Source organism: Sceloporus undulatus, chromosome 2, assembly GCF_019175285.1.
Source record: "Sceloporus undulatus isolate JIND9_A2432 ecotype Alabama chromosome 2, SceUnd_v1.1, whole genome shotgun sequence".
In the NCBI taxonomy this organism is placed as follows: domain Eukaryota; kingdom Metazoa; phylum Chordata; class Lepidosauria; order Squamata; family Phrynosomatidae; genus Sceloporus; species Sceloporus undulatus.
Window position 1 is genome coordinate 43,955,164 of NC_056523.1, and position 25,088 is coordinate 43,980,251.

Below are 25,088 nucleotides of genomic sequence, written 5' to 3' on the forward strand. Positions count from 1 at the left end.
AGCAAGAGAAAGAGCAGGGCTTCTATTTTCCCTGGTTCTTTTGCCCCTTCTTTTCCTCCTTCCTCTGGCTACATCTTTTTTTCCCCTTTGTGAGGAAGGGGAAGGATTTATGTCAGTTGTATGAGAGAGAGAAAGGGCAAAGGGTTGAGGGAAGAATGAAGGGGGATTGGCAATCCCCCCTCCGCCACCTACCCATTGCAGACACCAAAGAGGAAAGAGGCAAATGCCCAGCTTAAAAGTTCACCACTTGTGACATTCACTCCTCTTCCCTTTCAGGCACATTCCTGCTGCCACTTATCTCATGTGGCTTGCTGCTGCCTCAGCTATTCCCTGTTTGTTTGCCAGAGCAAAGGCCCTGGCCGTTTTGTGTTTTTGTGTGTGTTGTTCCCCTATAAGGGTGGAAGGAGAAAGGCATGCTACCTCTGGTATTTTACAGTGAGAAGGAGGGAAAGAATGGACTTTAGAAATTGGAGGGTAACAAGCTCTTGAACTAACCTCACCTTTTAAAACACTCCTGCAGCATACATAAGGACAGAAAATCCAGGTGTTGCGATTCGTCAGAGAGATGGTGGCTTAGCAGTTAAGACACCAACTCTGACAACTGCCAGATCGCTAGGTCGGCAGTTTGAGGTCCAAGTGTGACAGAGTGAGCTTCCATCACTAGTCCAAGTTTCTGCCAACCTAGCAGTTTGAAAGCATGTAAAAGTGCAAGCAGATAAATAGGTACTACTTTGGTGGAAAGGTAACAGCATTCTGTGTAGTCATGCTGGCCACATGATCTTTGACAACACTGGCTCTTCAGCTAAGTAATGGGGATGAGCACCAGCTCCTACAGTTGGACACAATTAGACATTCTGTCCAAGCGGAAGCCTTTATCTTTAGTTACTGATAGCTGTGGGTATATTTATTTTTGTATTAACAAGTATTAACAAGGGGAAAGAAAGGCTTACTCTAGAGTGAGTGAGCACCCTTTTACACACACCACTTCTCTTTCCCCCATTCTTTCATGGCAACATACTTAGGAATATCATATTTACAAGTTCTTTTAACCCCTGCATGAACTCTCCTTATTGGGATAATGGAAGATTTGTTTTTCACCATTTTACAAAGTATGTTTGTCTCTATGGGTCCATTCAGACTACCTTTTGTACCGAATTGTAACCCAGATTAAAAGTCGGAAGTTCCCATTGGCACCGGTTTAAATACATCAGAATTAGGGTCTTGCACACCTGATTCAGGGCAAATCCCCCTTAGAGTGTTTTTTCCAAAAGTGGATTATTTCCCATATCTTTTTGGAAATCCCGTTTCTTCCCTACTGTCGGCAAATGTGAACTTGGCCCTGGTCATGATCAGGTCAAGTTCAGGGGAGGGATTTAGGTCAGAGGGAGGGCAGAGGGTGGAACATGCCTCCTTTCTCGCAGGCAGCTTTCTCTCTCTTTCTCCCTCTTTTGTAGTTTTATTTTTGACAGATTATGCGAATGCTTGTTCTACAGCTTGATACATATTGATAGAATGTGTCTGCTTGTGCTACATTTCCCTTTTGTTTGCTTGCTGCCGGCACGGCACCACACTTTGCAAATGGCATTTTTTAAAAATTATTTTGTGTGTGTGTGTGACAGAATATGTGAATGCTTGTGTTTCCTTTTAAATTTGGCAAATTGATACAATGTGTGAATGCTTTTGTTACATATGTGTATGTGTATGCGTATGTAAAGCATTCTGGGGTGGCAATCGGAGGGAAAGCAAAGAAAGAAGATGCAGAGATGGCATTCTGATGTGAGGTGTTGTTGTTGTTGTTATTATTATTATTATTATTATTATTATTGTGACAGATCGTGTGCATGCTTTGGGCTGGAAGGGAAGGGAAGAAGATGGCATGGGGGCGAGGCAAGGGCTTCGGAGGTGGCATTGGGCCTGAAGGGAAAGGAAGGGAAGAGGATCCAAAGAGGCGGAAATGCTGGGCTGGAAGTGAAGCTAGAGTCTGGCATTCAGAGGGAAGGTTGTGGAACCCCATGACTTTGGAGGAGTCACATTCTCTCAGCCTCAGGAGAAAGGCAATGGCAAATCTCCTCAGAACCAATCTTGCCAAGAAAACCCAAGGATGGGATCATTTTAGAGTTGCCATAATCTGTAATGACCCAAATACACACAACACACACACACACACACTCCAGGTTCTTTTTAAAAAGGAAGGAGGAAAGAACCAGTTCCGTTGGCCAATGATTGTAGGATATATCACCTTTGCCGGAAGCGGAAGTGAATTGGATTGACAACAAAGGAGGTTCCATTTTAAAGTGGTACTCCAAATGTGAACTTCAGAGGGGCAAATTGCATCGATCGAGGTAAAGGGTAGTGAGAACGTCTACCCAGGGAGATTCAGTATGAGGCAATCGGATCTGCCCAGTTCTATCCAGTGCAAATGGGCTAGTGAGAATGGGACCTATGAAGTGTAGTTTTCTGTTTGCATAGTTTGAAAAAGGAGAGGTGTTTGTGAAAGTGCTTTGAAAGAAATTGTGAATATTTTTACCCAAAGAGATTGCAGAGCTGCTCCTATGCTCATTTTAATGTTGTCTAGTTGTTTTATTCCACACAAAAAAGCAATAAAATACAGTATGCTTTTCTATATCACCTGAAAGAAAACTTCTTTGAAAACTTGGACATTACAGGCTGTTTCAGTGTATCACATTAAAGACATGAAACAACATTAAATTTTGTTAATTTTAATTTACTTTTGTATATCTCTATATATAGTGTGTTATTTTAGCTTTTGCACACATACAGAAGTGATATATAGTGTGTTGTTTGCAGCCAAAATACATTTGAAAGCTAAAAAACCCCCAAAAACTGTGTTCAACTTTTCAACCAGTTTCACTTTCTGATAATGATGTGGTTCCTAGGCCTGTCAGATAAGTGGCAGCTTCCAACAGTGAGAGGGGGAATCCAGTTTTGCTAGGCCAGGTGTGCAAAGTGAAGCCAAACTTCCCCAGCTACTTTTTGGTACCTGACTCCTTCCCAATCCCCATATTTCCCTTTTTCAAGAAAGAAAGAAAAAGAAAGAAAGAAAGTAAGTAAGGGTGGAGAGGTAACCGTCTTCTTGTGGGAACATCCAAGAATGGTCATTTGTTTGCAGGAAGTCTCTGCATCATTGAACTTTAAAGAACAAACAATTACTCAAACCCAGAAGTAGATTTCCAACCACTTTTGGATTTTCTTTTACCATTTGAACATTTAAATGAGTTTGTGCAATCTCTGGATTATCCTGGGGGGAAGAAAGTTGGCAGAAAGTCCTTGGACCCACTGAATTTGTCACCTACATTGTAGTTTCTATTGGTCATGTAGGATTTTTTCTTTCCTGAGTAAGAAAACATAGGATTAGTGGGAAAAGCAACACCAGATTCCTGACCAGAACATAATACAAAAACCATGTAACACTGGTTTTAAAGGATTTGCACTGTTTATGTTTCTAGTCAGAATTCAAGGTATGGGTAATGATATTTAAAGCCCTAAACTTCTTGGGACCTTGAAACTTGAAGGAGTGCCTCTCCATATATATATATATATAAACTTGCTCAAAAACTGTGATCTGCTGGAGAGCCCTTCCTCTGTGCTCCATCAGTCAGAGCAATACACTGTGAGAGGATGTGGAAGAAGGCCTTCTATGCTGTGGTACCCCAGTTCTGCAACATTCTCCATTTGGAGATGTGGTTGGCACCAATGTTGCCATCATTCCAGCACCAAGTCAAAATATAGCTGTTCACCAAAACCCTTGGACCCAATTGGTTTTATACAAGCTCTCACATTCACCTGGCTTTAAATTGTTTAATTTCCTTTTAGGCTTTTGAAATCCTTTTATTTTAAAACTGTTTAAATTAAGTTTCTTTTTGGTACACCACCCTAAGATCTTTACATAGAGGATAGAATAAAAATATTTCAAATAAATAAATACTATTTTTAATCATACCTTCCAACATTTCACAGATGAAGAAAAGGACACATGTGGCCAAGCAACATCAGATGGTAAAATATATTAATGAGGAACAGAGGCGTTCCCACACTGGAGCTTCTGGCAGCGTTTCTGGGGATAGGCCTCCAAGGATGGCAGGTGCTCCCTCTCCCTGTGCCATCCCATTCTTTTCCTGATGAGAAAAAGGATAGGGCAGAATATGGGGATGAAGTGTGGGGGAAGAGCACAGGGGATGGAGCACAGGGGACATAGCGGCATGTGCAGGGGATGGAGTGCATAGGGGGATAGAGTGGGGCGGAGCATGGGGGATGGTGCATGGAGAGGCTGACCAGATGTCATCCCCCCTTCTGGGGTATCACCCGGTGTGGACTGCATCCCCCACCCCAGTGACACCACTGATGAGGAAGAACAAGCCAGGAGTGTCTGCAACAGTTTGTTTTTGCCTAAACCTTCTGAGAAGTGCAAGACTCCATCTCTCCTGTCCTATCCATGCTGCTCAGTTAATTTAGTGCAAACTACTTTTGCACTTTGAACTCAATTTAGAGCAACTGAAGTAAGCTGAGGATAAAGGGGGGAAGTGAGAGGACAATAGGAAAACTAGGACATTTTAAAGGCAGCTGAAAAAGTGGGATGGCAGAGAATTAATTAGGACTAACCCTGTCATACAAGGATAGTTGGATGGTGTGCTAAGAAAGGCATGGGAGGCCTAAATGGCCAAATCCTGCTACAATGGCAGAACACACAATTCTTTAGATGGTATATGTGTGTGTGCTATGGGCTTCCTCAATTGTGCAGCAAAGAAGAGGGACTTGCTCATTCACTTCTCCTTGGCCAGGAGAAAAAAGCCTGCAAGAATGGCCAGAATTAATCACAGGGATAGCTGGGTTGCCTTGGGGTGGAAAATCCTTGGCAGCACATTACAAAAGGCCCTTTGCTGCTGAAGAGCCATGCACGTGTGCTGTGACTGAATGCCAGCAAGTGCTTTGCATGTGACAATTACACACCAGGGCTGCTACTGAGGTGCTTACTGCTGAGAGCACCAGGGAGGGGAATTTGCAAGCAGTGTGATGCTCTAGAAAATAATTGACAGTCCTGGTGAAGCCAGGTGATGCTCATCACTTGAGCATATACGTGAAAGGGACCCAGGCCATTTGAGCTATAAAAGTGTGGGATTCAAAAACAAAACAAGGTGAGCCTTCAAGGTTTTTATTTCCTTTCCTACCGACTGAGAAGCACTGAGGAAAAGGTTTGCACTGAGTCTAGTTGCATCTCCCAATCTTAATCTGTTATTTAGCAATGAATCCTGTAGATTTGAGCGGAATGATTTCTCCTGGCTTGCCAAGAGGAAGTGAATCCACTCTGGATTTAAATTCAGAGCTATTGAGGATGCTGAAGCCTATTCCCAAAATAGGTGGAGCACCTGTGAAAATACTACAAACAGAATATACCACCAACTGGTTGTAGTCTTTGGCTCAATAGGTGTTTTGTTTTGTTTTGTTTTTAGACTGTGCCACCAAAATCTGCCAAGGAAACACTATGATAGGTTCACCTTAGGATCACCATAGTTCAAAAATGACTTGAAGGCACACAGCAGCAAAAGCCACCATCAAGCACCCTTGTGGTGCTGTTTGGAGAAGCTGTAGTCAGCAGTTTCACAGCCTCTAGAAACTTTGTACCCCTTAAGTATTAAATTTCTGTTAAACTATTTTCCCAAGCATTGGACTACTAATCACTTCCCCACTGAGCTATAGAAACCCTCTGAGTGACCTTGGGCAAGTTGCACACTCTCAGCCACATAAAATCCCTTAGGGTTCTCATAAGTCGGAAATGACTTGAAGGCACACAACAAGAACAGCAACAATTTCCCCATGTAAGCTAACTGAAATGGTTCTTTTTCTAAACTCAGAATTCTATGTCAGTGGCATTTTTGCAAAAGTGAGGGGGGAAAGGTCCATGCCAAAAGGATTGTCATGGAAAGTTCCTTACAGCAGGCTAGACAGTTTGTCCATCTACCATCTGATTTCACTGGAAGATGCTCTCCCAGGTCTAAGATATACTTCAGGCAAATGTGTTTCCTATCTCTTCCTCAGCTGATGGTTTAAACTTACTTTACCAGAGACTGAATCTGGGCTATTCTGTATGCAAATCATGTGGTTTGTTCAGAGCTTGTAAAAGTTGCTTTATAAACATAACAGTGGGCACTGGCCAGGGTAGTTGGGGGATTCTGGGAGCTTTGGACAATTTTTTTTTTCATATTCTGCCTTTGCCACTATGCTATGCCTTGTCTTATTCCAAGTTAGGCCAAAATACCTTTTAGTCTCAGCTGCTAGTGAGAGGCTCATGTAACAATTTGTAAAAAGGGAACCATCATCTGCTATTTTTTCAAATGGCTTGGAGAAGAACAGTTGAGGGAGGACAATTTCATTTGAAAATCATTTGTTCTCATTTTTATTGCATTTCCAAGAATCTTACTAACATCTTTGCCCATCCCAGTTCCTTATCAGGTTGAGCCATTTTTGTTCTTCCTTCATGTGAATTACTGTATTATCATTTCCACTTTTGTTTCTAAAGTTTTTCCTTTTCTGAAAACGCATTTTCCCTTTTTTTGTGCAAATTGCTCAAATTATACACATTTTCAATCAGGTACATATTTCAGAGTTATATATTGTTTGTCAAATTAAATAGAGAAAGAACTTTTTATTTCCTTTTAGAAATGAAAATCCCCCAAAAATATGTACACAGAAGATTTATGTTGCGACCTGAAAATCCCTAAAAACATGTTAGGAGACTTGTGTACAGAAGTGAACATCCCTAAAATATGTATGCATACCAAGCTCATATACTGAAGTGAAAATGCTTAAAAATATACATAGAAGACTTGTATACAGAATTGAAAACTCTCAACTGTGTTTGTCATAGTATGTACATAACAGGCTTGTGTGCAGGAGTGATTCATCATCTGCTGTTTTCTTAAATTACATGGGGAGCAGCAAGAGAGTTAGATGGAAAGGCAGTTAGTGATAGCCCCATTGGCTGATGGGTTTTGTTAGTCCACCCCCACATACAAAAAGGACTTTCTCTAACTTGGCACAGGATATTAGCTGGCCATTATTATATCAAAAGAAGTGATAGAAAAATGCTGTTTCCCCATGTAATCCAAGAAAACAGCAGATGATGAGTCACTGCTGTACATATTTTGGGGGATTTTTCACTTCACTAATTTTACTATGAGGGACTTTCAATGTTCCCAAGCTCTAGTACAGGGATGGCCGTTGGTGTTGTTCGTAAAGAGAATCCCTGGGAGCAGGGACTAGGATGGAGCCAGTGGTGCCTGACAGCTCCCAGTAGGGTAGTGAGTCTGTCCTGAGTTTAAAGGAGCTATTCACGGTGCTGAACCTATTTTAAGCTTGAATTCAGCACTGAGCATCTCCTTTGTCACCCAAAATGCAAGGGTCCCAATGAGGCACCCACAATCAATACAAGTCGCCCCTCCTAACTCATGGATCTGGAATCTGCAACCTATGGGGCTTGAATATAAGTGAGCCTCCATTTTCGTGTGTGTGTGTGTGCGTCTGGAATGGATCCCCTGCAAAAACGGAGGGCCAATTGTATTTAAATAGAGGAATTTTCATTCGCTCAAATGACAGCAGCCAAGAGGGTCCATGCAACTACAGCTGGGTTCATGCCTGTTTATAACAGAGAAACAGAAATCCAAAGTGATTGTTCAAACATAACTTTATTTATAATCAAAGGAAATCACCACTGACGCAGGACACTCACTCATGCACACATTCAAGAACTAATAATATAAAAGGGGCTAGCAGAGAGCAACTTGAAGAGGTTGCAGAGGTCAATACTGTAGATTCCAGATGTGTAGCTCTGATTGAGGGGACATTGTGAAGTGGGAAATGGCTCCGCAGCTGCCTTAGGATTATGGTGTGGCCAGCTTATCCTGAGGAGTCAGGTGAGATCCGGACAGAGTGCCTGTCTGACCTCAAATGAGACTGAATTGGGGGTTCCTGGGTAGGCATATTTATAGGACAAAACATGTCCTGGGGCAGGATTTGGGATGTGAAAGGATTTCCAGGAGGGAAGAATGAGCAAGGGAGTTGAGAATAGACAATCAGTGCAAATGTCCTTGGACAAAGGAGTATCACTCCTGGAGAGGAGTGAACCAGGATTTCTGTTCATGTGTAAGCACCAGGTAAATTGCCCACCGTTACTCCTATCAGTGCAGGGATTATGCAGATTCTGCTCTTGATCGAGCTATCCTCTCTACATGCTCTTGAGCTCCTCCATGCTAAGCCTACCAGATCTCCTTATATGGCAAGGCAATTTCCCACAATTGGGTGCCCCCAAAGCTATGTGCTCTGAATATCTCTTTTTGATATCAATTTGATATTGGCACAGACTAAAAGACAGAGTGGATTTTCTGTTCCGCTGACATAAATGGTACCAGGTACTGCTTTGCTCAAGATCTTAAAGAACAGCTTCTAGTCAGGAAAAAAACAACCATAGTAGTCTGACCCTGCATGAGGCAATGCCACATGCTAGTAGTAGCAGATGTTAAGAATATATGTGAATTGTAGGTTGCATCTGCACCAAGGCAATTCTGGAGAAAGGTGCACAGGATCGTTTTTGGGAAATGCAACCCTGAGTCGATTCCGTAGAAAGCTCAGGGCAGGGAACATTGGCACAATGAACAAACAAACACCCACCCTCTTCATTTCCTTTGCAGAAGACTAAACAAGTCTGGGCATAATTTTGTGTGCCACTAATCAGTGCTGAAGTGGCATCACACAATTTGCTTGTTTTTTTGGGGGGGGGCACAATTATTATTTTTACCTCACTCATTCACTGCTAAACCACATCCTTCCCTAGTTACAATCCAGGAGCAGAACCATGAAACCAAAAGTAGGTCAGTGCTTCTCAGTTTAATTTTTTTTTTCCATGCCAGAAATCTATATACTTGGCCACTTCATTAATTCCCTCCTCCCATTTCCTTCAATCCCTTGATGTTTCAAGTCACATTCTGCTTGGATTAATGACCACCTTCTTCAGTGCCTAGAATCAAAGAACAACTTGCTTTGAAAGACTAAGCAAATGCGCTGAGACTGGAGCGTGTATGCCTGAGGAATGTGAGGGTAAAGAACCAGGGCAACTGTCTGGATGGCTGGGCTCAGGATGTTGGGGTCTCAGGACATCTATCATGGGCTAGCTACTAATTTCCACCAACGGTAGATACTTTGCAGCATGTATAAATACACTTTTAAAATCTGAGGGTGAAAACGGATCCTTTTAAATGGTTGAGATAATTCTTGCCTGCAAATTACAGTGGACCCTTGTTATATGCTGGGGTTTGGTTCCAAGATCCCCCGTGTATAACAAAATCAGTGTATGCTCAAGTCCCATTAAATATAATGACATAGCAAAATGGTGTCCCTTATAAAAAATGGAAAATCAAGGTAAATTTATACTTTTTTGGAACATTTTCCAACCGTGTATGCTTGAATCTGTGTATAAAAAATCCGTGTATAAGAAGGGCCGACTGTACATAGCATTCATGCACTGGATGGCAAATGTAATGCAATATGTAAGATGCTTAAATGGGAAAAAACCCTGAACCAATGAGGCAGAGTGCTGAAGAAATTCCTTGCTTGGGTTGCCCCTTGGCCTAGAGCCAGTGCTGTACCCAGTAGCTTAAAATTTGACCACCACAAATTATTTTAGGATAACTCAGTAGGTAGCCTTTGTCTACACTGACAAACAATGTGTTTACCTTTTACTCCCAGTTACATTGGTCAGTGATAATCCCATTTTGTCACTGCTGTTGTCTCTGTTCGTGTATAGATAATGGAAAGCAGAATTCTTGTCAACATTTTCATGTTGTAGGATTAAGATGAGTACAAGAGTGGTGCTAAGGAGGAAACTGAAGTAGCAGCACACTGAATCTACAAGTTTAATAGCAGGGGAGAACTTTGCCCCTTATTTCTTATCTTTCTTATCTATTTTTTTTATAGAGTTACAAGCATTGTAGATCAGGGGAGTGCTGTGGATGTAATATATCTTGATATTTGTAAGGCCTTTGACAAGGGCCCTCAAAGCAGAAGTGAAATATCTGTATGCCCAAAGGTTTGACCTGAGAATAATTTCCACAAGGAATAGAACTGCTTGTAATAGCCTGCTACCTGGATACGAAGAAACACTTCTGAATGCTGTGATTATGATCTTGCTTGCTTGGAAGGAGGTCCTCTTCATTTCAACTGCTGCAGATGTGGCCTAAATAGATTTTCCCCTTGAAGCTGTAGAATCTCCTTCATGGGACGTGTTGAAGAGATGACTTGTATGAACATAACCTATCTGTAACCTATACAGAATCTCTGTAGATTAAGATAAAGAATATTTCTTCTATTGAAGACAGCAGTAGGTGGAAGTACTCAAAGAGAGCCAGTAACCCTCCACCCGTCGTCTCTGTTGGAGAGTCTGCAACTCTTGCTTTGTACAGCTTATGTGTGGCTGGCAGAGGTAATCAGATTCAGCTCCTTAACATTTCCAAGCAGCACTGGGAAAAAATCCTGCCAGAAACTCTGGAAAGCTGCAGTTGTCATCAGTGTCAACAACACTGGACTAAATGGACAATCCGATTCAGTGTCTTAAAGCAGCTTCCTATCTGCCTATTTTTGGAATTAATCACATAAGGATTGAAAAGTGGAATTAGAACAGGATAGCAGAATCTGTGGCCATACCTTATTACAATGTACAATTATTATTGTAAATTTTAAATTACAAATTTTAAATGTAGATTGTCTTAATACATATGTGTCTTGTTTCTTCTTTTTAACTGATGTTGTGTATTAGTTGACCTGTTGTTCCCTGCCTTGACCCATAGGGAGAGGTGGGTAAGAAATAAATATTATTATTATTCTATTATTATTATGACATGATGCTGTGTCTGTCCAGTAGCAGGTCTGTAGTTCATCTGTTGTTGGAATGCTCTTTTTCATTGATGGGCAAAACCCATCAGTGCCTACCAATATCACTGCTTTTCCACTACTGAATGAGTGTCATAACATCCTCCTGAAGCAGTTTGATTATGGTGCAAGTGGGAGTGATTCTGCTACCTTACCCCTTAGCCGCTCCCCTCTCACTATTCCCTGGAGGGCTGGTGTTTTGTTTTTGTTTTTTAAAAAAATCTTTTCCCTTTCTTTTTGCTTAATTGATTGCCATGATTGTAAACTAAAAATAAAATCAATACACACTGAAAGTCATGCTGGAAAGGAGTTAGGGCAGGGAGGTGGGGTGATGGAAGCCAGCATGTGAAAGAGAGATGCTGGGATAGAAGCAGCACTATAGTACTTTGGAAGAGCTGTTCAGTAATGAGTATCTCCTACCTGGTATGTTTGTATTTCCTAGGGCCCATTCCCACTTATGGTTTAATTCGTGTCCTGATTCGCCCTCGCTTTGTGTTGGGATCGAAACCAAAAAGGTCCCTTGTTCCCAATATGAAATAGTGGGATCGCTTGTTTTGGGGGGGATGGTTGTCGTTCCCACTGGGCAGGAGGAGGAGGAGGCGGCGATGGCAGCGGCAGCCAGCCCAGGGTGCCAGGGAGTTGTGTCCTAGGAGCTGGACAGCGAGGCAGGGGGCTCCTGGTGTGGTGATGCAAGGCACCTCCTGGTGAGCATGGCCAGCCTCAGCCGGACCCCCGCCCACCTGGACTCATCCCCGAGGGCTCCAGAATTGGGTAGCTTGAGTGGCCTTCTTCTGAGGCTGAGAGAGTATGACTCGCCCAAAGTCACGCAGTGGGTTTCCAGGGCTGAGTGAGGAAGGATTTGAACCCTGAACTTCAGATAAGGTCTCCTCCTTCCCTGTCGCTGGCTTTCTCCAGGGTGGCTCTTTCCCAGGGAAACACCCCCCCCCCCCCATGGTAGCGGCTCAATTGTCCCACAGTCCATGGAGAGAGGGCGAGGAGAGTCAGGCCAGCGTCTACTGGGGTTCAAGTGACCGCCTTGGAAGGAAGTTTGCCAGGAGCCTAGGTGGGGGTGTCAGGCCGGCTTCAGCAGCCCCTCCAGTCCCCTTCCATGCCGAGCCCCTCAAGGATCCAATCCACAGGGCCCTCGCTGTCTCTGCCACCTCTTTCAGTGCCCTCCCGGGGCCTTGCCTTGCTCCTCGCCCTCGCATCAGACTCCACCATGGAAACCCATTGGGTGGTGACCCTAGGCAAGGCACACTCTCTCAGCACCGGAGGAGGGTCATGCCATGGCAAAAAAATAACAAGGAGGAGGAGGAGGCAAGGGACTGTCAGGGTCCTGAGGAGGAAGACGACGATAACAACGATGTCAAGACAGATGACGAGACAGAGGACGGGACTGTGGAGAACATGGAGGCAAGGTCAAGGGACCCTGGAGGAGGATGAGGAGGAAGTGGATGGACCCTCTCCTTTAAAAAAAATCATATCGCAAAATCACTAGATTGCTAAAGCAACCACTTGTCTTTGCAAGTGGCTGCTTCAGCAATATAGTGGTTTTGCAATGTTTATTTTTTAAACAAACAAAAAACAAACAAAACAAAAACAGCACGGGGGTGCCTCTGGTGGGGAGGGATGGTGACAGCCCTCTGCCATTTGTCAGAATAAATTCTGATGGCGTTCCCACCTGTTGGAATCACATCAGATTTGATTCCTTGGGGGGGGGGACCTCTAAAAAATGGCTACCTAAATATCCCGGGCTTTTTGCGTTTGCTCCGCTTTTTTTCCCACTGGAATCGATCACATGAGGCTTGGGATTGATTTCCAGTGGGAACTAGGGGCATATAGTTTGAATCAGGATTCGGACCTTTTTGTAGTGGGAATGACCCCCAAGACTAATGTGACTGGGGCACCTTACAAGCCTGGTGTGATAAAGTCCTTCCTATGTCATGCCCTTCTCTTTCTCCCTCCTTTTCTCCACCATCTATTTCTCTCCCTCCCTCCTGGCCCTAGGACAACAGGTTGTCTACCCCTGTTGCAGAGGCTAGGATCATGTAGCCTTCAAGATCATCACCAATTCTAGAATGGCAGGCATGATAAGATATTTGGATGCCTGGCTATACAATTGACTAGTACTGCAAGGGTAGACATCTACATATGGAACTAAGGGAATAATTAATCAGCAACATGACAAGGCCCAAACAGCAAATTTCATGCTGGTGTGTAGGATATTTGTTTAGACATTTTAATTATATGAAGTTAAGTTGGTGTGGTACTTTAAGAATTTCAGTAGTGAAATCCAGCTATGGTAGTTTCCATATGAAAACAAGCTTGTATGCATAGAATAGCATATGGAACAAACCCCAGGAACAACAACAACAAGCAACCAACCAGCAGGTAATTCCTATAGCACATCATCACTAGCCTTTAGTAACCAAGATAGTTAGCACTGACAGTGGAAATCGTCTTTGGGAGAAAAATTGTAGCTGAATAGAACAGCAACTGATTTTTTTTCCCCATTTGAATGATCAGAACTGTCAAATATTAGCTAAGCAGCCATTGCTATAGGAAATGTGCTATGCTTGGAAATCTGTGAAAGCAAAACATTGTTTTTAATTTTAAAAAATCTTAAGCGAGTGGGGCCTGCTATTGTCCTAAAATTGGGGATAGGTCCATGGAAAATAGAGAGTGGTTCAGGCAGCATCTGTGGGCTACACAGAGAGTGTGAGCAAGGCGCTCTGTACACACAGGGTTTGTAAACCAAACCCTTATCTGTGAGCAAGGTGGGGGTGGATATTTATATGCTGTTTCATACCAAAGGTGTGCTCACCAAACAGTGTAACAAAAGCTTGATGGTTTCCCCTGGAATTGACAAAAGGGATCCAGATTACCTGATGGCTTTAACAATGGAGTAATAAAACACTGAATGGATTCAACACAGTCCCTTACTAGTTGGATGAGAAGGGTGAATAGGAACACAACCTGGGCTGAGGTGGAAGGTATAGTCTTTAACTGCTTTTGCGATGGAACTCACTTTGTCTCCATCGCAAGAGGAAATGCAAAGAGGCTGGGTGTGTGGAGTTGATCAGCAAACTCATTCAACATTTTATTTGTCTTATTTTGGACTCTCCCACATGTCCTTAGGTCAGCATGACTCCTAATATATGTCTTGCTTTCTTAATCCCCAAAGGTCACTGTGGCCTCTCAAAAATGCCCAATGCTAGATATTAATTATGAAGGGCGTACAGTATCCTACCACTGAAGCAAAATCCCATTCTTTTAACATCACCTTCATTCAGTTCATTTGCCTAACCAATCCAAAGCCCTAAATGCAATTGCTAAACAGCTTGGCATCTCAATACTAGTAATACTATATTGATCTCAGTACTATATAATATTAATATATATAATATTATATGAATTCAATAAACTCCTTGAGGACAGAGGTTTTCTGAAGGGCCCCTCCACTATGTTACAACCGTGGGAGCAATACATTGTGTGAAGACATCAGAAAAATCCTTTTCAGTTGTGGTATCCCAGACATGGAGTGCCTTCTCCTTGGAGGCTTACTTGGCACCAACATTGTCTTTGTTCTGCTGCCATGCTAAAACATGGCTTTTTAATTAAAGCCTTTGGGTCTTAATTGACACTTCCCTGCAAGAGTATGTGTATAAGGCTTTAAATTATTTTAATGTGGTACATTGTTTCATAAGTTTTTAGTTCACTTGATTTTTGTTGTTGTTTTGAATTCAAAATACAGTCGCCCCTCCTAACTCACGGATCTGTGATCCGTGACCTTGAATATCCACAAAGGGGCGACCTCCACTATTTTCAATGGTGAGTGTGCCCAGGCCCCGTTCAAGCCTATGGGGCTTGAATATGCGTGAATCTTCGTTTTCGCGGGTGGTGGTGGTTCCGTGCCCCGTGAAAAGGGGGGGCCAACTGTAATTTAAAACTGTTTAATTTGATTTAAATTTTATGCCATCCCTTATTTTATGCTATCTCATTGTAAAGAGTGAGATGCAAGGATTTTGAATGAATAGTTCATTGAATGAATGAATAGTGCCAATCACGATGTGCTATATGTTCCTGCAGCCATATTTTCTACTTGACGCTTGACTGTTTTTCCTTTGATCTTTGGTATTCTGTGGCCATTGACCATAGAACTGGATTGTGGAGTGGTGTTATTGTTTTCTAACAATTGACGTCTATATTGTCCCCCACTGAAGTTTTCGTTCAATCCTAAATTGCTAGCGTTCCAGGAAATGAGACATGGAAAGTTGATCACACATAGAATTCTTATATTTGCTTGTTTGCCTTCCCTTAGTAACTTTGCCTTCCCTTTTCTTTCAATGCCTAACATATTCCTACAGTTGTAATGCTTTACTGAAGTATTAAATTATGGCAATGCTGGGATTCTGAAAACTGAAAGAAAATGTCATTGGGGCAGCAGATTTTTTTTATGAAGAGGGCAATGCCCTCATGTTGACCTCCTGTAGCTGCAATCCCCATGTGATCTGGAAAGTAGGAAGCAATCCGCAGTTGTGGGGACTTCTATCTGCCCTCAGCAACTGAAGAGGCCAGCCCACAGAAAGAGCAGTGCTCAGTTTATGCAGTGTTTTGCAAACAAAAAACAAGCAGGGAGTTTCTGAAATGCTTGCCTCCACCACACAGAGCAGGTTAGTCATCCGTGTGACCGAGTGCAATGTGCATGTGACCCAAGGTGGGAGGCTGGAAAGGAGAAAAGGGTCTTTGGGAAGATTAAAGACTTAGCTGACCCTTGAATGAGCCCCTTGGTTGCTAATCTCCCCCTGATCCTATCTTACACCTAGGGTGGATCCATTTCACTTTCCTTTACAGCACTTTCCTGATTCAGCCTCCGCTCCCCCAGTCCAGACATGCTTTGATGAGCCTTGTGGAAGGCATGCAAGCCTCTTCTCACCAATGCCTTCTGCTTCTGAACTCCAGAGAACCGGACTGGGTGCAGCTGACAAAGGAAGCCAGTGTGGATAACAGATGGGTGAGCAGAATTCTTGGAAACCACTCCCAGTGCACACAGACGCACATGCTGAAATGGTTATTCAAATTATTTGGTGAGGGTGAGGTTTCAGAAGGCTTGGCAGCTACACCCAGCCTGTGAGAAAAGATTTGCCATCAAAGTGAAGTGCCGTGAAGCAAATGGCAACAGCAGTGTTTGAGGCCTTTGCTTGGCAAGGCTGCTGTCCTAAGACAATCTTCCCGGCTTTGGGACCCCCCCCCCCGCCTCCCTCAATTTCAAGTCCTCTGCACTGTATTTTCCCCTCTTACTGTCTCTCCACGTTCAAAAGCCGGAAAGGTTGCCAGGAAAATGGCTGTGGTGTCTGAGGCTCTCTAGTAATCCAAATAAATAATGTTCATGAGCTCAGTGTCCCAATTGGGACAATTAAAACCTCCAACAGTGACCCGGTCTGCAGTCATCTGAAAGTTCACAGCAGTTGTATTGCCAAGCTGTGCCCCTAGTAGACCAATATAAGAATGGATGCCTGGGGCCTTCCTTTGCAATGAAGGCTGCAATTGTATTGCAGGTATATCCTGTTCTCCAGTGTCCCATTGGGATGGCTAGGGAATAGATCAAAGGTCCAGGAATAAACCAATGTCAGGTACCACTGGCTACATGCTCCATTTGATGTGCATACACTTTAGCATCCATCCTCTGCCTCATGCTCTTCAGACCCAAAATACCCCCAGGGCTCCTTCTCCCCACCTTACTCAGCAGCATCAATCCATAATGGCCATGGATTACATTCCTTTAAATGCTGCACCCACGGTTGATGCCATGCCACCTGCTTGTATGAGAACAGAACAGCTTGCTAGCCAAGGTATAAATAATAATAATAATAAAGTTTTTATTTATATCCCGCACCTTCCTTCGATCAGGGCGGCTTACAGTATAAAATTTAAAACAACAATACATACAATAAAATCCAAAATACATCACATATAAACAATAATAAAAAACACAGGCTAAAAGCCCCAAAGCCCTTCCTCTTGGCCACGAAAGAGGAGGGAGGCCCACAGGATTTTTAATCGGGGATATGCTAATTTTGCAATGAACCTGTGCAGCCCTGTGGGCAATGAGAGGAATGCAGCTCTACTAGGCCAACATCTGTAGTCTCCTTATTAAAAGCACCTTTTCCAGGGCAGGGATGAATTTATCGTTGTTGCTATTGTGTGTCTTCAAGTTGTTTCCAACTGATGATGACCCTAAGGCAACCCTATTACAGGGTTTTCTTGCCAAGATTTGTTCTGAGGAGGTTTACCATTGCCTTCCCCTGAGGCTTACATCATTTGACTTGCCTAAGGTCACCTTGTGTGTGTGCACATGCAAGTGTATGCATATGCATATATATGCAAATAGTGCCTTTGACAAATCTATTTTATATATGGCAAAGGTACTATTTGTATGCATTACATGGAAACTGGATAGCATGCCCCTGGCACCAAATTAGGGTTAGCATAAGTATAAAAGAGAACCCACATAGTGTAGTAGTTTGAGTGTTGGGCTATGACTCTGGAGGTCCAGAGTTGATTCTAAGCTCGACCATGGAATCCCACTGGGTGACCTTGAGAGAGTCACACACTCTCAGCACCAGAAAACCCCATTATAGGTTTGCCTTAGGGTCACTTAAAGGCACAGAACAACAACACAGTGGCCTCACTATGATTAGTGCCCCCCCCCCCCGGTGTGGTAACATATGTTGTCAATCCTAGTAGGAAGCCTTCATGGGGAGACAACATGGGAAGAGAGCAGGAGGGTAGGGGGAGTCAAAGCAGCAGTTGGCAGGAATGAGTGCTTGCCAACTGCCCTTCCCCATCCTGACTACCTTGCATTCTCCCTGTTTCACTTATGGAGCCTGGCACACACCCCAGCCACCCTCCTCTGCCAGCCAGGGTATTTCTGCCATCCACCTGCTGCAGCCACTGGTAAGGGCAGAGTGCTGGTGTTTCCCCTCTGGGTCTGGCAGGGCTGCTTGCCAGGCGGGAAAGGGAGGCAATGGTGGCATGAAGAGCAGGAGTCCATGGCTAATGCTGATGCACTCCTCCTTGCTATTGTCACTGCCACCACCCACCACCCATCCTGCTTTGTGCAGCAGCCAGCCAGCCAGCCAGCCAGCCAGCCAAGCAATGTTTCCCTTGGCTGCGCCATGCTTGCCAATGCCAATACCTCCGTTTTGCACTTCTTGACCAAGGTTGAGAGAGCCCACAGCAGTAAAGCAACACAAATGGGAGGTGGCAGCGGCAAGCTGCTCCTGCTGTCTGGTAGCTGGCTGTTCAGTAAAGGTAGGGAAAGATGGCAGAAAGGGGAAGAGTTCATGATTTCATTGCTGCCACCTTCATCACCACCTTCCTTTCCCAAATGGCCAGTGGCCCCACCAGATCTGTAAGGGGCTGCAATGTGGCAGCAGCACCCTATCTTGACTAGTGGAGGGGGGCAGGTGGGTTTTTTTGGGGGGTGGACATAGAGCAACTGCCCCACTGGGTGTCACCCTCTCAAGTTATCAGCTAGTGTGGTCTGAACCCTCTGCCTGCTCTTAGTGACACCCCTGCAAGAACAGCATGATTACAAAACTAAAATTTAATAAACCTGCCTGTCATTTAAATTCTTCTTCAGAAGGTCTTCCTTCATTCTCTTCTGGGGTGAGTCAGAGCTTGGGAAGTTACTGTCAAAGATGTATGAATATAATGACATATTGAAGCCACCAGCAGAGAATTGTCCTACCACTGCTCTGATACAGATGGCTTCAGCACAGTATTACTGTATATTCATTCAGCTTAAAATAACTTCCAAAGGTCCATTGCCAGACAGATGGCTGCTGAGAAGATGGCCTTTTAGTAAGACCAAACTTATGCAACTCTCTCCCTGGACATGTCCATCTGGCATCAAGTGTGCTATCCTTCATGCACTGGCAAAGGCTGAGATGTTATATTGAGTGTTAATGGTACATGATGTCTTTTTCTCTGCTTTAAAAAAACATATTTATCTTTTATCTCTTGGTTAAATTGTTTTATCATGTATGAAATACAGTACATTTTGTTTAAGATATTGTATTGAAGTCCGTTTTATTTATCAGTGGTAGCTTCCATGCTAGTGGACAAGGGAACCTGCTCCAGAGTTTAGTTCAAAGTTTCAAGGAGCTATCCAAGGTTCTGAAACCAGTTTTGATAACTGGTCCAACACAATGAATAATTCAAGCAAACCCACAGAGCAGACTTACCACTTGATTGACACAGAAACCATCCACTACCACTAATCATTTTATTACTGTATATTACCTATATTTATTGTGCTTTATTATTGTAAGCTATCTTGAGCCTGTTTGACTCAAAGAGGAGTAAAGGCAGGAGAGAAATTTCTTATAAATGAAAGCAAATGAAATATATTTCTTTCAAAGTAGGACAAGTCTTTCACACAGAGTTCATGGCTGAAGGCAGGTAAACACATTTCTCATTGCTGGAGAATGTATAAATATACTCCCCCCCCCTTATTTTGTTGCAGTGTCTGCATTTTAGTTTCCTACCGGGGGGGGGGATACTACATTCACAGCTCTGAGATGATAGTTCCTCTCTCCCTTTCTCTATAGAGAAGACAGTCAGGGGAGTGGCAACATACCTCAAAGATGATAGGTGTCAGGAGTCGTTTTAACTCCCTTTGCTCATTGAATGATTGCCCTATCTTATTGGACATGTGGCAGGCATGATAACAACATTCATACAGGTTCCAGGTGGAGATCTCACAGTCTAAACAGAACCACAACTGTTGTTGTTGTTGTTGTTGTTGTTGTTGTGTGCCTTCAAGTCGTTTCTGACATGGTGGCCCTAAGGCAAACCTATCACAGGGTTTTCTTGGCAAGATTTGTTCAGGGGAGATTTGTCACACCTTCCACTGAGGCTGAGAGCATGTGACTTCCTCAAGATCACCCAGTGGATTTCATGGCCGGGCAGGGAATTGAACCCTGGTCTCCAAAGTCATAGCCCAACATTCAAATCACTATGCCACACTGGTTCCCTAGCTGGTGATAACTGACCCAGAAAAAGGTGTAGGCTGATCTTGAGGGGAAGAGCAATGGAAATCTGTACTTAGCCAGTCAGAAGAGATACTGATAATCCTTCCCAAGCCCTCTTTGGTCCTGCTTTGCATCTTTCTTTATTGTTGCCCACTGTTTCCTACCCCCTAAACTTGTGAGTAACCACAAGAGCAAGAAGAAGATGCACCTGCCTTCATTTGCTTTGTCAACTCTTTCTGGGAAGTGGTTTTGGATTATTGCCAGATGAAGAAAACAAACCAGTGGTCTGAAGTGATAGTGGGAGGGGGGTGGGCCCATTTCAAAGGAGGCAACCACTGAAGGCATCATGCCCAAGGCACTACATCTTGCACCCTCAAGCGAGCATCAGGCACATAGTGATTTCATGGCCTGACATATCTGGCCAGTGATTGGTGTGAAGGGGGAGGGCAGAATATGAACCCAGAATCTATTGCAATGGCAACAAGTTCCATGTGAGATTTGCAAGGGGTTCTTGGCAAACAGACTGAACTCTACAAGGTTTTCTCAAGAAAACTGGAAAGTGTGAAATCCACTCCTCTCGTTGGTACTCTGTATACCATTGTGCCTGAATAAACAATCCTTAAGTTAGAAACACTTCCAAAATGTCCTTCCCTTTCACCTCATTATAGTGAACCTTGGTTCTTAAGGCTACATAAGCCCCGACAGTTTCTATCGGGCTGGCAAGGCCCTTTATCAACAACAACAAGTTTATTAATTAGTCAGCTGACCGTATCAAGAAGTGCACAATACAAATTGCAAAATACAGATGCAAAATCCAAATGTCAAAATACATACAAAAATAAAACTTGGTCACATCTAAAAACTCATATAAAATTAAGACAAGAGTTAAGAGTTAAAACCAATACTAGCTAAATAAAAGCAAATATAATAAAATAGGGTGCAAAATACATTAGACTAAGATAAGACAAACCACCTAAAACAGAGTAGAGGAAATCAATATGGGTATTAAATAAACTCATTTCCATGGCACAAGACCCTGTTTCATATGATAAATTGATCTCTTAAATGAGCAGCTTTTACAATACGTTTTGCAATACATTGCACTAGGTGTAAATTCTCTCCAGAAAGGAGATGGGAAAATTTGAAGGTGGGATTCCAGTTGGTCATATTAGCCAAAAATGGTTGTAAGGAATGGGATCTCTCCTTATCATATAGACAACAATCAAACAGGATATATGTAATGTCCTCTACAGCTGAAGCGCCACAAATACATATTCTTTTGTGGTAAGGTAATTTTTTCGAATTGCCCTGTTCTTACCATAGAGTTCAGTTGTTCAAATCTGGTTCTAGTGAAAGCTATTCTCTGGCTCTGTGTTAGGTATGACCTAAGATATTTTTCAAGGCCAAATACCATTTTATTTTTAGATAACCACTTTAGAGATTTACAGCCATCCAATGAGGCTATATCTAATTGCGCATTGATATCCCAGACCCTTTGTTTTAAAGATTCCTGGACTATATGCCCACCTAGGTGAAAATAGGAAGGAGAAAAGACTAGTTGAAACAATAAAAGTGATAGTTGACATACCCAGAAATTTGGACACCCAATGACTAGCTGTTCTTCTAAGTAAAGTTTGGGGAGTCTTCCAGAATCCATTTTAGAGATCTTTGACCAGTAGTTGAAGGTTTTTAGGGCTGGTAAGGATTTAAATAAAGGACTAGCCTAACTCAATATGGGAAGGTTCATCTAAGGACTAGCCTAGGTAAATATGGGGATGTTCACCCCAAGAAAGATGTCTGCCAAGTGACAAATTCCTCATAGCAGCTATAAATGGAACAGTAGTAGATGGAGCAACTGCAGTGATAAATTTACAGACCTTCTAAATAAGTAACAGTAAGAAATAGCCACAATGCAATGCTGGTGATACCAAAGTAGATATTATTTGGAATTCAGTATCATAGAATTGTAGAATGATAGAGTTGGAAGAGACCACAAGAGCCATCCAGTCCAACCTCCTGCCATGCTGGAACTCACAATCAAAGCATCCCCGACAGACAGCCATCCAGCGTCCGTTTAAAGACCTCCAAAGAAGGAGACTTCACCACTCTTTGAGGAAGGGTGTTCTACTGTCGAACAGCTCTTACTATCACAAGGTTCTTCCTAATGTTGAGATGGAATTACATTATTACATAGTGCAGCCAACAAAGTAAGTGATATCCAATGAGACCAATGTGTGTTAGTACACTGGCTGGGGGTGTACCAATAGGCATCCGCACTGTCTGATTTGCATCAGGACACTTGCTATTGAACCATTATGCTGTTTTGCAATTCACTAACAGGGTTTCTTAGCACTTCTGCTATGCAGCTAAGTATATGTCTGTGGTGGTGAACCTATGGCACACGTTCTCTCTCTGCCACGCAAAACCATTTTGAAGGGCACGCGGAGACAGGAGGGTGAGGAAAGAGGAGGAACAGGCGTGTGCTTTATAGACTCCAGCAAAGCCTTTGACTATATTGATTATGAAAAACTATGAAATGTCCTTAAAGACATGGGAGTGCCAACACATCTGATAGTTCTGGTGTGGGATCTGTACTTAGGACAAGAGGCCACTATCAGAACAGAACATGGAGAAACATTGGCCAAGGGGTTAGGCAAGGCTGCATCTTATCACCCTAACTATTCAACTTATATGCAGAACATATTGTAAGGAAAGCAAGCTTGGACACAAAAGAAGGAAGAGTGAAAATAGGAGAAAGGAATATCAACAATCTAAGATACGCAACGACACCATAATACTACCAGAAAACCTCCCAGACCTGGAACAACTAAGGAAGATTAAGGAATAAAGTGCAAAGGCAGGCCTATTGTTGAACATATAGAAAACAAAAATAATGACAACGAGACTCTAGACAAATTCATCTTAGACAATGAAGAAACAAAAGTAGTAAAAAGAGATCTCATATCTGAGATCAAACACTGATAGAAACACGGACTGCAGTCAGAAAATCAGAAAAAGATTAAAAATGGGGAGGGCCACTATGAAAGAACTAGAAAAGATTTTTTGTGTGTGGATTTTTTGGACTATGTGACCATGTTCTAGAAGAATTTATTCCTGATGTTTCGCCAGCATCTGTGGCTAGAAAAGATTCTAAAATGCAAAGATATATAACTGAACACAAAAGTTAGAATTGTACAAGCCATTGTTTTCCCTATTACCATGTATGGATATGAGAGCTGGACAGTTAAGAAAGAAGATAGGAAGAAAACCAATTCATTTGAGATTTGGTGCTGGAGAAGAGTGCTGAGGATGCCACGGACAGCCAAAAAGACAAACAAATGGGTCCTAGACCAGATCAAGCCAGAAATCTTCCTGGAAGCCAAAATGACAAAATTGAGGCTGTTGTACTTTGGAAACAACATGAGAAGTCACGACTCATTGGGAAAAAACGATAATGCTAGGAAAGGTGGAGGGAAGTAGAGGGAGAGGAAAGCCACATGCTAGATGGATGGACTCCAGGGATGTAGCCAAGGGGGGGTGGAGGTCTGTGGGGTCCAGACCCCCCTTCCGTTAGATACAATGAATGGTGTGTGCCGCTGTGCCCAAGCCCCATTAAAATGGTGGCACTTACTCTGGACCCCGATGCCTACCCAAAATCCTGGCTACGTCCCTATGGACTCTATTAGGGAAGTCATGGGTATGAGTTTGCAGGGACTAAGCAGAGCAGTGGAAGACAGGGAGTCCTGGAGATGTCTCATCCTCAGGGTTGCATGGGTTGAAATCTACTCGAGGGCAGTTAACAACAACAAAAGCAACTACAGAGACATACCTGTCAATCACTTTGTGATCTTAGAATACATTTGAACTGGTGACATGGGGGTGAAAGGTTCAGCAAGTTGTATTTCAAATCCTCCAGGAGTCCAGGGACATCCAGTTCCACTGATAAGGGGGGGAATATATAAATACAGTAATCACTGAGTGATTCTTTTTCAGTTAGTAGAATTGATTAAAATATTATATGTGGACAAACAGAGCACTCTGAATTAATTGAACAACACATTAAAAACATTAATATTTTAATTAAGTACTTATAAAAACTACAGATGGCAAGTGTAATTTAAGTAGAAGCCTTTTTCCTTCCCCTTCAAGACAGAGATACACGTGTCATTTTAATACAAATAAAGCACTATAATGCCCATCTTGTTTTTACAAGTGGAGAAAAGTTCACTGGAAGCTTATTGGTGAGTTGCCATAGGTGAAGGTGCAGCTTGAGTGGATAACTGAAGCCCCTGCTCCCACTACCAAGCCTAAAAATTCAATAAGCTGATTGAGTCCTCCAACTTTCTTTTTTCTCTTGTTCTCTCACTCCAGTTGCCATCTTCCAGTGCCCATTTGTTGGGGCCATACATCACATGGATGGAACATAATGTTCCACCTGTACAGTTGTTCATCCCTCTCTTCCCCATCCATGAAGGCAGCATTCATGTGTCAGAGCACGTTGCCATGCCATTTACTCTACTTGTTGAAGATTTGGGATCTCTCTTATGGCTACAGAACTACAGCCAGACATTTTGCAAGTATCTTTTTCTTTCTTATAGTATCTCAATGTTCCAAAGGGGGGGAAAAGGACTTACAGTCACATAATGCTAGGATATGCAAGGATATGTCCTTAACAGAATCCTAGCTATTGTCACCTTCATGTGCTTTATTGGCAGAATTCAAAGACATAGCTATATTAGTCTGGAAAATCAGTATGCAGTTTTTAATAATAGTTTTTTTAAAACTATTGAGACCATTTTCAGAATGAATCTGTATTTATAAGCAGTTGTCTAATTATTAACTCATTACTTAATAAGGTGATAGCCAGTGTTAAACATACAGTTATGCAAAATAGGACCTGGCACCCCCTACCTTTTGGATTTAGGTGGTCCTTGGAAGTGTGAGATGGCTGAAATGGGTAGATAGTCATAAAATGGGGTTTGTGGATTTCAATACACTCATTCTAATCTTTTATCCCATCATTTTAATAAAAGTACAATTCTTTTTTCTTCAAAGTCTGTCAGGTATCTAGTTTGGATTTGGGATATCCCAAGGTTCTGGTCTCCATTGAGCCAC

At 42.8% G+C, this 25,088-nt stretch overlaps 1 protein-coding gene and 1 long non-coding RNA gene across 2 annotated transcripts in view; both read right to left on the reverse strand.

Moving 5' to 3' along the window:
* LOC121921099 overlaps positions 1 to 276 on the reverse strand; it is a 24,135-nt gene extending 23,859 nt beyond the window's left edge. The window contains exon 1 of the long non-coding RNA XR_006101839.1: positions 193 to 276. This is a non-coding gene — a long non-coding RNA (uncharacterized LOC121921099). The remainder of the gene's footprint in view (positions 1 to 192) is intronic.
* Positions 1 to 25,088, reverse strand: part of SUMF1 (sulfatase modifying factor 1) — an 891,645-nt gene that overhangs the window by 600,351 nt on the left and 266,206 nt on the right. The window lies entirely within an intron of this gene.